At 40.4% G+C, this 17,815-nt stretch overlaps 1 protein-coding gene and 1 long non-coding RNA gene across 7 annotated transcripts in view; one reads left to right on the top strand and one right to left on the bottom strand.

Moving 5' to 3' along the window:
• LOC107205477 overlaps positions 1-390 on the bottom strand; it is a 3,914-nt gene extending 3,524 nt beyond the window's left edge. For 2 of the 5 annotated variants that reach the window (XR_004497891.1, XR_004497894.1), the window contains exon 1: positions 139-389. This is a non-coding gene — a long non-coding RNA (uncharacterized LOC107205477). Of the gene's footprint in view, positions 1-138 lie in introns of all 5 variants that reach the window. The other 3 variants (XR_004497892.1, XR_004497893.1, XR_001521971.3) reach the window with 2 other exon arrangements.
• SOX6 (SRY-box transcription factor 6) overlaps positions 18-17,815 on the top strand; it is a 368,642-nt gene continuing 350,844 nt past the window's right edge. The window contains exon 1 of one of the 2 annotated variants that reach the window (XM_015629858.2): positions 18-103. The gene's annotated coding sequence lies outside the window, so the exon portion shown is untranslated. Of the gene's footprint in view, positions 104-957; positions 1,349-17,815 lie in introns of those variants that run through there. The other variant, XM_015629859.2, reaches the window with a different exon arrangement.

The raw sequence follows: 17,815 nt of genomic DNA, 5'->3' as shown, positions 1-17,815 counted from the left end.
TTTTTTTTTTTTTTTTTTTTTAATGAAAATTACCGAAGCGCGTTGCAAAAAAAAAAAAAAAGGAGCTCTCCCAGTGCTTTGTGCCACACTGGATCCCGAGGAGGTAACCAGGAAAACCAGCCCTATTGTGTTGTATACCTGTTGTTTGCTGTGGTGTGTAGTGCTGCGTGGCTTGGTGGCGGTGGCGGTGGTTTAATGGGTTTTCGCTGGATTTATGTCGCTTTGCAGGAGCGAATTCGGTTCCCCCTGCGCTGTCTTTAATGGGTTATTAGTTGCAATTGAGTGAAGCAGCAGCGTCCGGAGACAGATCTGTTGTTTAGCTTTTAACATTGCTGAATTCACCCCTTCCCCCGCCTCCCCGTGCACGATTATTTACTTTTATATCACGAGGGTGTTGTGTTTCTTTTTTATTCCTTCCCCCCCCCCCTTCTCTTTAGGGAAAAGTAGTTATAGTCTCGTCCCCGTGCGAGTTTCCGGGGCTGTTTGAATCCCGAGGTTTCCGAGACGTTAAGGGACCCCAGTACCTTTGAATCACAACACTTTCTCATCCTTCCCGAGTAGAGTTTATTTTAAAATGTAGTGACAGATCAGCGTTGTATTTTAAGATCACCCACGGCAGGCGAACACATGGTGCGGGAAGATATTGTACGTAAGGAACTAACACGAGAGGGAGAAAGAGAGAAAGAGAGGAAAAATAAAATCCGAAATAAATCTTTGGGAGCGGAGCGCTGCTGTCATTGCTCCGAAGTGCTCGCGTGGGTTTCTCCTGGCGGATAACCCCGAGAGACGCGGGATGGAGAAAGGCGAAGGGAGTTTAGTCGTGCCTGTGGGTTCTGAGCTAAGTTTGAGGTGGGTGAGTGCTTTGAAGTTGGCCGGGGACGGCTGCCGGGAGCACACAAAGCTGCGGGAGCGGCGGCGGCCGTGCGGCGCTCGGCCACGGCGCGGCGCTGTCCCGAGGAGCCGCCGCGCTGCTCCACCGCCGCCGCCGCCTTATCTCTCCCAGCAGAGCCTTCGGATAAAGTTATACCGAAAACTTTAAAATCGATATCGCGCCCTAATTCGTAATACACAAGGAGTGGAGAAGAAGGCAGTCCATCATCAGAGAACTCTGTTTACACCCGGGGAAGGGGAGATGCGTGCCGCTTTGTGGCAACAGTCGACTTGGGATTTCTTGCTGCCTTAGCTCTTTGCCGGAGGTCATGCAAATCGACCTTAAAAGAATGCATAAGCCATAAATTAAAATAAACCCTTAGCCAGAGGCTGATCCATAAGTAGACAATACCTAACCTGGACAAAACGGCTTCCTTTGCGAGCTGAAAAAAAGAATAGTGCCTAAACTAAATGCAAAGTAAGTTTTCCAGGAAGTATTTCACTTACTATTATTACTGTTATTCTTCTTTTAAAATAAAATAGTGGCTGTCGCAACAAGCTAGCGCAGCTGTTTACAGGCGGTGCTGCAGGATACGAGTGAGGCAAGGTGTGTCTTGTGGAGAGCTTGTTCTTTTCCTGGGTTTCACTACCTTCGAAGCTGTTTATTTTTTTTTGGATTGGGAATAAGAAGCCTCTTTTACCGTACAAGCAATTTGATGTTTTATCTCGGATAACGCTGAAGAGTTTATGGCCAGATCGGGGTTGCCTGCAACTGTCACATGTGCGCACACAAGCTGTGTCTGTATATAATAGTCTCGGGGCTTGTTTTTTTTCCCGCAGTTTTTGACAATTGTTCCATTCACGATCCTGAAAGGAATCATCAGTGGGAGCTAATGAGTGTGCCTCTGCGGCTTGCCCTGCTCCGGGGAGGAGCGGGCACCGGCGCTGCCCGCTCGTGTAATGCATGCACGCGTGTACCGGCGGCGGGGTCGCGGCTGGGTGTAGACAGGGGAGAGGGAGAGCAGACAGGCGCTATGCGAGCAGGTAGTTCCACGCGTGCCGAGCCCCCAGAGCGTGTCCCCGGGCCGGCGGCACCGGCCGCGGCCCGAGCCGCGCGGCCAGGGCCCGGAGGTCACTCGCAGGCACCACTCCTGTCCAGCCGAGCGCTGTCTGCGCTTCCTGCGGGCCGTCTCACCGTGGGGTTTGCTGCGGTTTTGTTATTTGTGAAAGGATGGGAAGGAGTGAAAGTGGCACCGTGAAAGGACAATTAGTGTTGTGTCTGAGTGGCCGGGGTGGGGGGAAGGGGGGGGCCGCAGGGAAAGGCAGTCCGATGGGAGCCTGAGGACGGCAGATTAGTGCTGTCCTAGGGGTGTTTCCCAAAAACAGAGAGGTGAAACTTTCTGTGATAAAGTAATATATCTTCGCCTGCTGTTTGCAGATAAGGTATATGTTTATTAAGCAAATTTAAATAGCCTTCGGCACGCGAGCGGCACTTTGTTCCTACTGCTTTCTTTTACCTCACTTTAACATTTTTTGCCATTTCCATCTTCAGTGCTGATCATGAGGACAGGAGAACGGTTCTATCCAGTCCTCAAATAGAGTTTGAAGTAAAAAAAAATTAACGAATTTCCCTTTCTGTATTCGTGTAATGGAGCAATCTTGAAACCTGTTTTGAGACTTCAACTTGACTTGACTTGTTTTATTGACGTGCTTGTGCCCACTCACTTAATTAAGCCATTATAATACCATAAAGTAAATAATAAGAATGAATGTGAGATATGTGAATGTAGCCTGCCATTATATACAAATATTTCCCTGGAAAAGACACTTTAAAAAACTTTTTTTTTCAGCACCCCATGATTCTTTGGCAAGATCTTATTGCAGGTTTTTGTTTTGAGCCAGGATATTTCTTGGGTTTTTGTGCTCATGACGTTACATGCACACTACGCTTGGAATATAAACAGCAAGCGTACCTAGCAGCTCATTCTAGTAAAACTAAGGAATAATTATTTATAGTGAGTATATTTAAAAGAAAATAATGAGGTCATTTGGAGTATGCTGCAGTTTGAAGTAGCTCGACACCTGGCAGAAACTACATACGCGTTTTCTTCAGACTCTGCACTATCCATAACTTTTCCTTATAATACATTCTTGTGTTAAGTGAGAAAGGCTGTTTGTAAAACAATCCCCTGGCTGGTTCCAGTGTTGGGTGAAGCTGATCCTGTAATGGCATTTTGTTTTGAACAGTTGCTGTAGTTGAAGTTCCCTCATAAGGTAAGGTGGCACTGGGTCTGAAAGGAGGTCCAAATGCCACATTTATAATTAGACTGCCAATTCAGCACATTGTATCTATTGCTATACAGGGATATACTGCTGTGTCTGGTCTCTCAATAGACTGTATTCAGAATTAGCCAATTCAACCGCTTAAACTTCGGAGTCAAATTTAGAATAGGCAATGAGAGAAGGAAAGAAAGAAAACAATAATGCTTTCTTTTTTTCCCTCAGCTAGCTATTAAAAGCCAAAGAATATACGGAAACCAACCCAGGCACTGCACTTGGAAGCCCTGCACCGAGCGCAGCCTGTCCAGCCTCGCCTGCAAAACCATTTTGAAGCGCTCTTCTCCGGGGGGAGGGGAAGGTGAGCCCTGGGCATCGCTCCCAGCGCCGCTCTCCAGGCCGCTTCCCGGGCCGCGCCGCCCGCCCGCAGCCGGGGGAGGGGGCGCGGGGCCGGGCCCGGCCGGGCAGCCCAGCCCCGGCCGGGGACCCCGCAGCGACCCCCGGGCCGGGCCCGGAGCCCTCGGTCCCCGCGCCCCCTCAGGGCCGCTGGCATGTGCCCGCCTTGTCCCCGGCTGGCGGCTCCCGGTCCCTTCCCTCCTGTCACACTTCTCGTGTCGCTCGCCCCGCTTCCCCCGGCCTCCTCCCCGGGAACTTTAATTCATTCAGCGATGAGCGCGTAAGAGGCCCTTTGGTCGGCAGTCTCGCATCCTCTGCTAAACGCATTATTTTCTCCCTCCTCCCTTGCAGCTCAGAGCTCCGTCTCGGTTCTGCTGGGAGGCTGAACTGGGCTGCCTCAGCGCTCCCTCTGTTTCCTTCTCTGCTCGATTGCAGGGTGCAAGCCAGTGCCATGTGTATAACAGCATAAAGGGAGCGAGACAGATGGCTGTCTCTCCCTGCACGTTCCCGACTCTCTGCTCAACTTATGTAACTGCTGCGTTTTTTCCTTTTCTTGCGTTTACACACTGGGGAAAGCGACACGAGAAACAAAGTGGAGCCCATCAGTTTCACTGGTAAGGCCACAAGTGCCTTGCCAGTAGAAAATACTTGTAGAAAATACTAGCTGATATCCAAAGTTAGTCGCCTTCACTTGTCAGCTTGATTTTGTTCACAAGTGGGAACTGCCAGTGCTTGTTCCCTCGCCAGTGGTTTTTAATATGTCGCCAACAACTGTTCATGGTCATCTCCTGCCGATCTTCTTTTGCTCAACAGGGGAAAAAAACCACATTTTTGGACATGTTTTTTGCATCTTTGATCATATTTTTAGTCCAAAGTATTTACATAGCCCTGCAGTTCTTGGAGGCCTTGAATTATCTTGTGGCAATAAAGGCCAGAGCTTTGCATGAGGATGGCAATAACAAATTTCCTCAGTTGGCATTAGAAAGTTTCTTTAGTCCTCTTTTATCTGCTAAACACTGTGATCACCTTGGGAGACACCACTTCATGAAGCATATCCATCAATCTTTTACAGTTGGGTAGATTTCCCCCTTCTAAGTGATCACTCTCCAAAGGCTTCAGTCTATTTATTTATTTATTTATTTACTTACTTCCCAGAACAAAAATTTGCATCAGAAAGAGAAGCCAGGATCCACTTTGCTTTCCATCCCATACAATGGGATACTGTATATTTCCTTCTTTCCACAGTGTCACTTTAGAGATCAGCAGACTGGTTTGGCAGACCTTGTGTGTAATACCTAAAGTTTTCAAAAGTTATGTAAATAGGGGTGTTTGTGTATATGTGAACTATGTCAACTGCAGTGATACAGCAACATATTTTTAAAACATTTTAGTTGGTACAATAAATCACAGAGGCAGAGCTTTGAGGCATTTCTGCATGGTGTCAGAACCCGGGAGAGAAGTGCTGCTGTGTGATGTGTTCTGTAGTTCACACAGAGCTCACTCATCAAGTAGCAGCAAAACACACAGAGGTACATGTTTCAGATTTGTACTGTAGCGAGCTGCTTTCTGTCCATCTCTTTCAGTGGCTTTTTGTGTAATTTTTATTAACGCAACTTTCTGTTTTTCCTCAGGTAGAACAGCAAGAATGGGAACTTTTAGGGGAATTATTACCAAACCACAGAAACTGAATTTTCTTTTCTTTTGTATGAGACGTTTGGAGTTTTTTAGACACACGATCCTCCCACAGTATGTATCTGTACATGTGTCATTGCAGGCCTTTACATCATATTATGAAAACAACAAAACACCATAAAATCCTGTCATTAGTAAGGTCGTGTACTGGGCTGGTGTGATGTCTGTGCCTTTTTATTTAGATGTAGTTCTGCACAGAAGAGAGAGATCTGATAGACGTATTTGCTGAAAAGCAGCCTATTTCTACAGTGATAAAACTGGATAATTGCATGTTCCCAAAGCCTTTTCAGCACAGAAGTAGGTGTTCTTTAAAAACAGTATTCTGTGGCAACAACAAATATTTGTGACATCATTGTAAGAGATTTCCTGCCAAATTTTAGTTTACTGTCTTTCAGAAAGTCTGGAGTTCTTTGTAACCTGTGAAACTGCTACAGATACCCATCATATATTCAAGTATTCAGTGAAGTTTTAAATAATTCTCTTTCAATTAGTAGAACAGGAACCTGAAAAATAGATTTTCTCCTAAAGAAACAAGAATCAGTACACAGACATTTCTCTCCTCCTCTTGTATATTTTAAAATACTCATATCAGTTTTACGTTTACTGTTTTGTCTTCTTAAATTAAGAAGAAAAAAAAAACCAACAGTGTCCCAAGTCTGAAAATCATTGCTTGGCAATTAGTTCAATCAAATATTTCTTGAATCTTGTGAATTGGAAAGAGTAAGATAAAATTAGGTATATTGTTAAACTAGGTTAATCAGGGTAATTTATTTATAGTGCAGAATGGATCAATGGATGTTTTTTTGAAGTCAGGCAAAACATTCCATCAAGTTAATGTGTTTAAGGGGATCATATCAAGGACAGACAGGTACTAGCAGTGATAAAAAACAGACAACCTGCAACAAAATGATTTACAGATGGGTCATTATCATCTATAGAGAGCTTACACAGATCATATTCTTTAGAAAAAGAGAATGTAATTCTATAGAGCTAGGAGAATTACTTAAATAGGTCTGAATGTTTAATGTTTTCTCTGACTGACTAGTAGAATTTGTCAAAGCCAAATTTTTTTAGCTTTCTTATGGGCAGCATATTAATATAAGATACAGAAAAGTACTGGGTTTGTATTTTTATATTTATTTTACCCGTTTGTTGAAGTCAAGCTTGGGAAATGTTTTCCTTCTTCTTGTGCAAAACTTTGTACATACCTTTAAAATATGTTCAAGAAAGGAGCATCCAAATTTAGAAAAAAAAAAAGGTGAAAAGTTTGATGTTAGTGATTTATTAGATTCCAGAACCTATTACATACATCAAGTGGCTGAATTGCATCTCTTCCACTGGTGGCAAGACAAAATGTCATATAAATATTTTTTCTTTCTTTTTGAGCTAGACAGAAAGGTGTAGTCAATTGTGTCTCCAGTCACTAGTAGACTGACATAAGGCAATAGGAAACTCTGAAACCTCAGAGATGCAGTATTGATTTGATTCCTAACTGCAAATCCTTCATATCATTGCTCCAAATATCTAACTTTACACCAATATTACCCATTCTTTTTATAGTGACACCATGCTTAGTAAAAAACTTCTAAGCACTGAGGTCAGGTGTTGAGATTGGATTCTAGTTTATTTTTTATGAATCAGATAAAGATTTCTGTGCATGAGACTGTATGTGAAGATGAGAGAACAGGAACATTTCCATATCAAAGGCAATATATCTGAGGCTGCATAGTAATTAAAATGCAGTGGTTTGGACTCTGTGCACTAGCACTTACGCAGAGCGTTGTTGGGACCTTGTGCAGCATGCAGGCGGTTGTCTCTAGCATACTTCTAGAAATATACTTATAATTTTGTACAAACATTTATGCCAGTCCACACTTTTCTGTGGATAATTTGTATTTCATCCAAACCATTCAAAGTAGAAGTTATTTTTTGAGCAACCCCCTCATTATGGCTTTTGTGCATCAACTATTTTTATTCTGGTTGTTTGTATTTCCTCTTACCAGAATGATGGCTTGTTTATAGTCAAATTTTTTTGTGTATTTTGCTAAGACCCTTTCCATGTACCACTGAAATTTTATGACTTGCATAAAATATCTTGTATTAGAAACAAAAATGCTAATATCTTTTCAGATTTATTGCAAATGGTGTGATTTCTTACATACCATACTTTATGGCAAATTAAAAGCATGTGCTGGAACATAATATTTTTAATGAAACAATATGTGTTTATTAATTCCAACTAACTGTTACACAGCATAAGGAGAATTTATATATTACTCCAAGGACCTGCCATTGTGGGAAAATTGGCATAAAATACTGCAGGGTGCTCCCTATCTGGAAACCCTTTTCTGGAATAAATGTGACTTTAATTCCTGAGTGGATCACCCTGAGCTGTTCCGGAAGGGCTGCTGTTGAATTGTTTACTTCATAAACTGTGTTGGTCAGTGTCCCAGTGTGGAGGAGGCAGAGAGCTCTGTGAGTTTCCTCATTACTCAGAGATGCTTGTTCCACAGAGGCTCTGTCCATTAATGCTCCAGAACTACTGAGGTGAAGTTTTAGGAAGGCTTTGTGCTTAAACAGATGTTTGCACTGTGCTTGTATTGCAGCAATCTTGCAGTCTTAGTTTTGTTCAGTTTTACGTGATGACTGATGGATGTATCCATGGGTACTTTGACCTGGAATCCTACCTTTTCAGAGACTGTTCTGCTGCTTCTTACATCTGTGAGATTGCTGTGGATGGGCTCATTCCACCAAGCTCCTGACCATTTGTGGTTAGTGAAAACCCATGGTATTTTGCACAAGTCGGGGGTTAACCTCAGTGTCATGGCCTAATTCCAGCTAAGATAGGATGGGGCTGCCCATCTACATTCTTAAAGTTTCAACTGGCTCAGTGAATCCTCATTTCCTTTCCTCAGTGTAGTAGTAGTGCTAAGGACATTCACAGCATTTTACCTCAGAAAGACCAAATCCACCTGTTGAAGTAGTAGGTGGAACTAGATGAGGACTAAGATTTTGGGAACTTTCTGGAGAAGAGCAGCGTCATATAAGCCAGTCTGACTGGCTTATAGTTATTAGAATGAATATTTTGAAGGATTTGATATATATGGAATTTGAACTTTGAGCTATTTCAGAGGAATATTTTGATATAATTTGGTATTTGACGTATTCTCAGCTGGTATAAGCCAGTGTTACTCTGTTTCCTTAAGCAGCAGGGTGCCTTTTTACTCTAGCCACAATCACATTCCTTAGGCCAGGATGCAGTTCCTTCTGGGTTCAATGGAAAGAACTTTTTGTGACTATGTGGGGATGGGGCTTGCGTGTCAAGGCCCTGTTTGTATTGGATTAACGGTAGAGAATAATTTTGTGTCAATCAGGGTGGAATCAGGTTTGCTTACATGATATTTTTTTATGCCTTTGGGATGATAGTAACAGGAATTCACTTCATATAAACTACATGTTAGGCCAACTGTCCCTCCATATCTGTCTTCCAGCAGGTCTCCTGGTGTAGTATATTATGCAGCATGTGGGGATTTTGACTGCTGGCTTGCTGGCTTCCTTTTATTGTGGAGACTATGGCTGTGTCTTTATATTTTATTTTATTTTTTCCTTTCATTCATACCTGATCTGCCAAGGGCAGATTATCTTCTTGCAGGTCCTTTCATATTTTTCTTCTGCTAAGGGATTTATGTAGGCTATGCAGTGGGTATATACTTTATTCAACCTTAGTGTAACTATATATAGATATGAACATGGCTTTTTTTTTTAATGTCCTTAATTAGTTGTGTTTCAACATATATTTAGTAGTGATTTTGTTATGGTAGTCCCTATGAGTGAAATTGAGTATTCACCTCTAGTTTACATGCATACATTCTTACATTCTGCTGTCTGTATCTACTCTCATTGCTTAAACAAAAGGTCAAAGATGAATTCCAGGAATATCCTTTCTGGTTGCCTTCTATACACCCTAGTTCCCATTATTCATTAGTTCCATTATTCTTTGCACATGGAAGTTATGGTGCCCATGATGTTTCTCTTTGGAAGTAACAATTTATTCATTTCAAAGCAAGTTAGATATCATCGGCTTTTCACCTTGATTTCATGAGCTAGAAGGTAGTAGACTGGTGTTGGGATGTGACGATGGCAACACAGACCGAGAGGAGTCAGTTTAGAGAAAAGTAGTGAGATGGCAAAATGTGAAGCAAGAGACCAAGAAAGAAAGGTATTGCCACATAATGCTCAGTAACATAAGCAAGAGAAAGTGTAATCTCATTCTCATGTGTCTCTGTGCTTCCCCTCAACATTCAGCCTGGACTTTAAGAGGAGCCAAGTCTGCTGCTATTCAAGTAGTTCAGTGGGCCCTTGTTCCCTGCTTCAAAGATCTTCCCTCAACCTTTGGTAGAAGCCAAAAGGCTTTTCTTTCCTTGCTGGTCCACACACTCTTTCCACCTGGTTAGTGTCTTTCTTCAGTCAGTGGAAATTCTCATTATTTTTAACTTCTCTACCCTCTGTAGACAAGAAGGATTCAATCTGTGATGTTTAAAAATGTAACAAAAACTCTGATTAGCAGTGGCAGTGCAGCTACGCTGTGTATGTAGCTTTTTTTGTGTATTTTACTGCAGCCGCATTGCCATGTGTTTTATGGGCTGCATGGGTGTGCCCACTGAAGGTTGATTTGAAAACACCATTGCACAACACTCTGTGATGGAACGGGATCAAATTGCAAACACAAACTCATCACAATGATGTAAAAGTGAAAGAGTTCTGTGAGTGTTGTGTAGTCTTTTCAGAGAAAGAGAAAATGTGGATGGGAGTTAAAATGTACCTAAAGACTTATTACTGAGAATTAGCTGGAGTTTCTAATTTATGAAGTCTTCCCTTGGGCAGGTTGAATGTAATTTTTCACAATATGAGTGCAACATAACCAAACCCAAAAGGAGCAGGAAACTGTTTTGCTGAATTGTCTGTATGGGCGATTTCCATTAGAAGTGCAAACATCAAGGTTTAAGATGTTGCTGTTTTTACTTCTGATGAATCTCCCCTCCACCACAGTCAAACTGGCACAGAAATGCCTAGGATAACCAATAAACCAGTATGAGTCAAATCCATCCCCAAACTGGTTTTGATTGCCGTGCTCCTGCTGTGGGAGGCTTTTCTATTTCAGTAATTCTGCTTGGGATTATTAGATAAAGAAGGTGAAGGCTCATTTCCCCTCACACTGGTGAAGCGTGGCTCCCACATGATACTTCCTGTCTTTCACATATTGTCCCTTTAGTATCAATAGCAACTGGATGCAAATCAGGGTGGCATCTGCTAGTTTGTTTTCAGCTGACCGGGCTAAACAGCATATACGGAATTTACCGCCAGGAGGCTGTGACCTCACCGCAGACAAGTGACATTCCCACAAGTAGGTAATGAAGCACCCCTATTGAGTGTAGCTAAAGTCCAAATCCTCAGCAGCGTTATTACATATTCAGCTTAAACAACTCTCCCAAACTTTAAAGCTGTCCCTTGATTTGTTTTAAATCCACTCACTGTTGTAGCTGGAACAGCAGCTGTCGCTGATCCCTGATGATGCCACACTGTGCTGAATCGGGCCTTCTTGAAAGTGTGTGGGAGAAAAGAAGAGATGAAAAAACAAAGGGAGAGGAAGAGGAGGGGAAGGGCTATGAAAGGACAAAGATGGGAGGGAAGAATGAGTGAATGCATTTATAATTGAACTGAATATTACAGCAACTGTAATGCCCATATTGCTGTTGAACATGCATAGAGATTTTCTGTAGTCACATAGTATTTGGATATAACTTGATATAGGTAATTTTTTAAAACTTCTCTATGTAAGTGGTGTAATGGAAGAAGATAACATGCAGTGGTTGAAGAAGTCCCTTTAGTGCTTACACTATCCAAGACTGAACTCTCCTTTTCTGTTGCTGATCAAGTTGTTCACAGCAAGTTTTTTGGGACCCAAGTTTTCTGTCCTTGCTGTCAGAGAAAATGTAGGTTTCTGGTATAGGTTTGAGTGGATCAGTTTGATCACATCAATGTTTTTTAGAAGTGTACATAAATATTATTTATATGACCCGTCTGTGAATGGTTGGCATGAATTGTAAACATTTTTGTGTTTTACTGATCATTGTGACAGCTGGTTGATAGCAAATATTTTCAAAAGGATTAACAGATTCTAGATGATCAGTGTAAATTAGTAATCCCAATACACTTGCACACCAGTTTGTGGTCTGAATGTTGGATGTGAAATGAGATTTTATTTTATGCTCTTTTGATCTTGTTGGTGATGAAGTTTTGAGACTAGCTAAAAGCAAAACAGAAATCAAATAGGTACTTAAGAATCTGAAGTAGTTTCTGGGGATGGGAAGGGAAGGAGAATACTTGAATGAGAGGAAACAAAAGGAAGAAAGGGGATAGGATGAGAAGCAGACAGACAGGAAAAAACCCTAGGATGTGTGGGGGCAAATAAGCATTAGTGGTTGCAGCCATTCAAGGCATACCTAATTACTTTATTCTCCTTCTTCGCTTAGGCTCTTTCACTTTCCAAGAACTGAGGATGAGATATCAAAATCAGCACTTTAGTCACTCACAATCAAATGCGATATTAATTGAGGTTAGAGGGGGAGTAATGATTGAACAGCTGTTGATAACTGGGATGTACAACCTCCAGAACTGTGAATACTGTGTTATGTAAAAGGGAAAGAGTTTTTCTATATTCTCAGCTTTCTGGAAAATAGTGCAGTTCTTGTACTTTTTAGCAAAAAGTGTTTTTTTGATTTTCTGTGGCAGACAGTTCTTTTAGAAGAACTGGCCCATGGCCTGCAGCCTTCCAGTTGTGTGTGGTAGGCTGGGCTGGGCCTATGTTTCAATAACTGAGATGCAGAGGTAACAAACAGAGAGCCAATCCAAAACCACAAGAAATGTGAAGCTTTATCACAAAAGACATTAAGCCACAGAAACTTCCAGAGAAGGATCTGTGTATCCTCAGTGTTTCTTCTAAGAGTGCCCAGGGTTAGCAGGATCATTCATTACTGTGTCTTCATTGGAATTCGTAAGCACATAAAAAAATGCTGTGAAGCATATTAATGCTTTTTCTTGGTGAATGCTGTGGACCAGCAAATGGATCCCCACAGCAATATTCCATCTAGTTAGAGCTGCTAGATCGTGGCAGCCAACTGTCTGATTATTTTAGGATCACACTATGACTGGTTATGCATGTTCACTATTTCATTTCTATGCCACAGTGTAACACAGTTGTCCAAATGAGGCACAGCAGCCACTGCACAAAATAGCCTTCCACAATTTGTTTCAAATTTTTTTTCTGACATAAAGGTGCATGTGGTTCATTCTATTCCCTCTAAGTTTCTCTGTGCAAGTACTCACTTGATTAATGTGTCAGGATCTTACAAAGCTTTTTTAAAGTTCAAATTCTAATAAAATGACTTGTGTTTAAAAATATTTGGTTTTTCAGAGCAGCTTTTTTTTTTTTTAAATTAATAGGGCCCTGAAATTAAAAAAAAAACAACAAAAAAAAGCAGAACATTAAACAAACTACCCCTTTTGCATGCAGATAAAAGGCTGTTTAATATTAGCCATGATTTGTTTGATGTGCAAAATTAATTTATTTGCATTTTGCTCTTCTGGTATTTTGCTTGTCCAAAAGCATACTCAGTGTCACACTTGGGCCTCCCTCTCCTCGTGGTGAATTCCAGAGTTGTGGTGAAAGCAATTGCTGGGTAAAGAGATTCTCATTTGCCAGAAGCCATTGACAGCCACAGGCTGCCTATTCTCTGGTGTTGGAGCCAAAATGACTACAATCAAAAGTGCGAAGAGAAGTTTGCCTCTTCTCACCATTTTTGTATTAAAATAAACAGCAATGACAAATTAGAGAGCTGGCATTTATTCCCGGTATTGATTCTTAAGACTGAACTTGGCAGGACATATGTTTTTTCAGACAGAGGAGTTGATGGGTTTAGGTTCCCTGTATAGACCTAGGTGAGAATATTTATTTATCTATTTATCTAGTTACCTATTTATTTAATTATTTATTTATATTTGGTTATACTTAGTTGTATTGGGGTGTCAAAATCTGAATTTGTAATTTCTATGTGGTTCACATCTTTAGAATGAAATTCAGAGTTATTGATTAAGACAGGTAAAAACTCATATGCTTGAGCTCTTCCAGGTCCAGCTTCTAACACTCAAGGGTTCAAGTCCTTGAAGATACCAAGTGCTCTGGTCCTAGTTCAAAAAACTATACAAGCACATGGTGAGCTTTAAAGCCCAGGAATAATCTCAGTGGGAATGAGACTATGTATGTGCTTAAAATTCAGCATGTAGTTAAGTACTTCATTGGATTGGGGCCAACATGCTTAGCACTTTGGAGGGCTGAATCCTTATTCACTAGTGGTGGTTTATATAGTTTTTTGGCTTATGAATTTCCTCACTGACCTGCTCCTTTGTTTAATGGTCAGCCCGTAACATGGTCAGGATTAAAAACTTCTGGGGCTTGTTTTGTCTAGAAGGCTACGGATAATCTCTAGAGGGAATGGCTCATTTTACATAATTACTGATGCTAAATAAATATGTTCTTTATAATCAACTTATGTTTAATGTGAAATTGCTAAGATTTTTTATCAGGAGACCAACATTTGACCCAGATTTTACTTCTTTTTTGTTTGAACTATGTTATGTATCTGCAGAAATTAATAATGTCTGTCTATTGTTGGTATATAAAATTCTGAAAATAAATTATATTTGCTTATATTGATTTTTATTTTTCAAAGGTCTCTCTACTTCCTACTACCATTTTTTAAACTTGTTCCAAATGAGCCTTCTTCAGACAATTATTAGATGTGAGCTTTGTCTGAGCTGAGATCTCTAGGCAATACTGTCAGATATTTGATCTTGACTCAAGATGTCTTGGCCATGTAATGGTTCTAATTGTTTTCCTCCTCCTCCTCTCACCTGTTCTGTTAAGAAGCATAATCTTGGCACTACCTCAGTAGTTTTATAGAAGCCAGAGAATCTTTTTCTGTAATTGTACGATTGCTATTGCTGTCAACTATATATGAATTTTAAATAAATATTTGTCCATTATTCCCCAAATTCCTGACCAAGCGTTACAAAGGCTCAATTGGACAAACTGAATAAAAAAGGAAACAAACAAAAGGAAGCTGGGGGAAAATCCTAGATATCTCCAGCAAAGGAAATGGATGCCATTTCTCCTCAGCAGGAATAAACCTTGATCTTTTCAAATCTTTGAGGGAAGAGACTTTCATTGTCTCTGCATGAGTTTTTGCTCGCTCCCACCAGGATGGAATAGGGGTACAGTTAAGAGCTAGCTTAAATCTTGATTGTTTGTCTTTCTTTTTATGCTCTGTCTTTAAAATAGCTGAGGTAAAAGTATTTATATAGCCTAGATTAGCATGTAGACAGACATGTTGTTGCACGTCTAGCTGAAAGGACAGAAGAAATCATACGTTTAGCTCCTCTTTCCTGCCTCTCAGCTGAGGTGCAGTAAATGACTGTGTGATTGCTTCAAACGCAATATCACTGTGCTAGAGAGCTAGCTGAAACCACAGCTCAGACCATAGAGTGTCTGAGTGGAGGGACAGCCAGTTCTAGCAGGGAGAGCAGTTCTGGTTGCACTCCTAGGAGGAGGAACAACACGCCTCTGATGCAGCTTGGGGAGCAGTGGGCGCCAGCACTCAGGGCGAGGGAGGAGAACTTGGCGTTATCAATTGTTTTGATGCCGCCACAGACCGTGATTACTGACATGTTTCTCTGCTCACAGTACCTTCTTTCCTCTTGTGCAATCTGCTGTGACTGCAAGGTATAAAGAATGTCTCTAACTCAGTGTTTGCACCATGGCTAGTGTGTTTAAATGTGTTCTGGGACCAAATGCTAAGACTTACAGATGTATGAGCAGGTAAACTTTATGCTGCTGTATGGACATGTGCTCTGAATACACCAGAAGAATATCATATCCAATTCAGTGTCAAGGTCCTACATGCTTAAACCACTATGACTTTTTTTTTGCTAATTACCAGAGATTCATTGAAGGAGGAGGGTGAAGCTTCGATCCTTTTAAAAACATTTTTTCTCCTTATGACTTTTAAAATCAAATAGCCCAAGAATGCTTTTAAGAAGTTTAAATGGTAAAAGTGCTCCCAGTTCTATGAGTAGTGCCAAATGTGTCAAAAACTTGTGTCACTGACATTTTTATCTCAATCTGAGCTCAGTTTTCTGTTAGTGATGGCTCCTTTTTTAATATTTTTGCTATTATTCTGAAGGTTTATTCAGCTTGACAGTTGCAGGATTAAGCTTTACAAACAAAAGGATAATATATCTTATGTTTACAAGTTAGCCAGAGGCCAGGTTTTATAAACGTTAAAAATACAGCTATTGCTAGTTTATAAAATAGACTACTCAGCTTTCCAAGAGAGAAAATAAATCCAGCAATGGAATTGATTTCCATAGGAGCCTGGTACTCTCATGTACAGTAATACATTTTGACCTAAAGTAATATTACACCTGAATCTTAAAAATGTTTTGAAAGAGGTAAAAATATGGAGGACAAAGCAGTCACATATGTCACTTGATTCTGTGAGTATCTCATCCCTCCTCTGGGACCCTTTTCGCCCTGTAGAAAGGGGCACTGAGAAAGAGACATTCAGTGCCATTCAGAACAGGGTATGCGCAAGATTTTTGGAATCTGATCTTTCCAGTGCTTTCTGACAATGGGTGCAATGATTTTCATTAGTCAAAAATATGATACTAAGTTCATAGGTGGACCTGTGAGCACCTGTGTTAGCAACAGAAGACAGCATCTTCTTTTCTGCTGAAGGCCAACTGGCCAACTAGCAATACTTTTAGTCTTAAAATTTCAATTCAGAACCTAAAGAGATCTAATGATTATAGCACGGAAATAATAAATTCTAGAAAAAAATCTGAGATGCATAGGGTAGCACAAGAATCTTTATTTGCAAGCATGAAATATAAAGAAATTCCACATAAAAACAGAGTCCTGTTTTATCACTTGCAGCATGGAAATAATTGATATTCACATAAACTGTATTTGCAAGAGGTAAAGAGAACATCTGTAGCTGCAGTGCTGGACATTTTTACTTAGTGTGTGTTTTTTGTTTGTTTGTTGTTTAGTAAAGTTACTCTGTGGGATTTGGCAGTGACTCTGGTGCACAGGTCTCCTGTAGCACCGAGGAGGTGCTGCCCTGTTAGTTCTCAATCTTGTCACTTCTGGGGAGCAGCAGTGAAACTGTTTGTTCCTGACAGCAGACAGCCCCACTGCAGGGCCCTGGTTTCATGTTACATTAAGTATTAGCGCTGTTCTTTCAGGAGCTATTATGCTGTGACATCAAAGATTTTCTGACAGGGCAGTTGTAGGTTAGCACTGAAGTTGTCTACTGAAATTTTTAAGAATGGAATTAAATATATATGATCAGATTTAATATGAGAGATCGGAAACTGCATATAAAATGGAGTTAGTGGTTAAAGAAAGCTGCAAGAATAATTATTTGGTTTGGCCTATTTGTCCTTTCTTGTCCAAGGCAATTTTTATTGCCTTTAATTTCTACAGCAGTTCCAAAAATACTGCCATATGTTAACATTTTTGTGCAACTGCTTATTTTCTGAAAAATGTTGTGTGAAACAGGAGGAAAAGGTCTTTTATAAAAGAAGTGTTCAGTATAGCCCGTGCAGTGCTTATATAAATTTACACTTGAGCAATAATTGTAACGGCCCAAATGATTTTTTGTTTTTTTACGGATTGCCTAATTACTTAAAAGGATTGAGATACACATTTTAAATAGTAAGAAAGCAATTTAAATGGTGAAAAAATGCTTAATAGTGATCACTTAGACTTCCATCTTTTTATAAGGGAAGACCTGTAGCTGCACATAGATTGCAATATCAACTATTGCCCTTTGGAAATCCTGAATCTCATTTCTGTGTGACTTACTGGGAAGATGACAGGAATTTGAAACTTACTGTCTGTGTCGCTGTTCAGGACAAAAAAAAAATCTTGAACATGCGCAACTTCAAACGTTCCTGTAGATTCTTATGTGGTGAAATCAGCATTGCTACATCTATAAAATTACTATTATGCTCTGATGAGGCAAGTTCAGTGACAGGAAATATCAAAATTAATTTTGGAAACACATGCCTGCATATTTTTGATTACGTTACTAAGGCATTTCTTCTATTTATTATCAAGCAAGTGAATCATCCATTAAAAATGAAAATGTGTACAATAGAGTAGTACTTTCCCAGTGAAAAAAACAAAACTAAAAAAATCACCAGAACTAAGTAGAACAGTACTATTTAGTCATAAGACATCAGACAATTTTTTCTCTATATTTAATACTTTCTGGCATGAGAAAAATTACATAAAGAATGTACCTCTTTGTAGTGGGATCTTTTCTTTCTTTCTCTCTTTCTCTCTCTTTCTCTTTCTCTCTCTTTCTCTTTCTCTCTCTTTCTCTCTCTTTCTCTCTCTTTCTCTCTCTTTCTCTCTCTTTCTCTCTCTTTCTCTCTCTTTCTCTCTCTTTCTCTCTCT

The sequence above is a fragment of the Parus major genome, chromosome 5, assembly GCF_001522545.3.
Source record: "Parus major isolate Abel chromosome 5, Parus_major1.1, whole genome shotgun sequence".
In the NCBI taxonomy this organism is placed as follows: Eukaryota; Metazoa; Chordata; class Aves; order Passeriformes; family Paridae; genus Parus; species Parus major.
The sequence above is the reverse complement of the archived record's forward strand: the minus strand, read 5'-3'. Positions and strand labels throughout refer to the sequence as shown.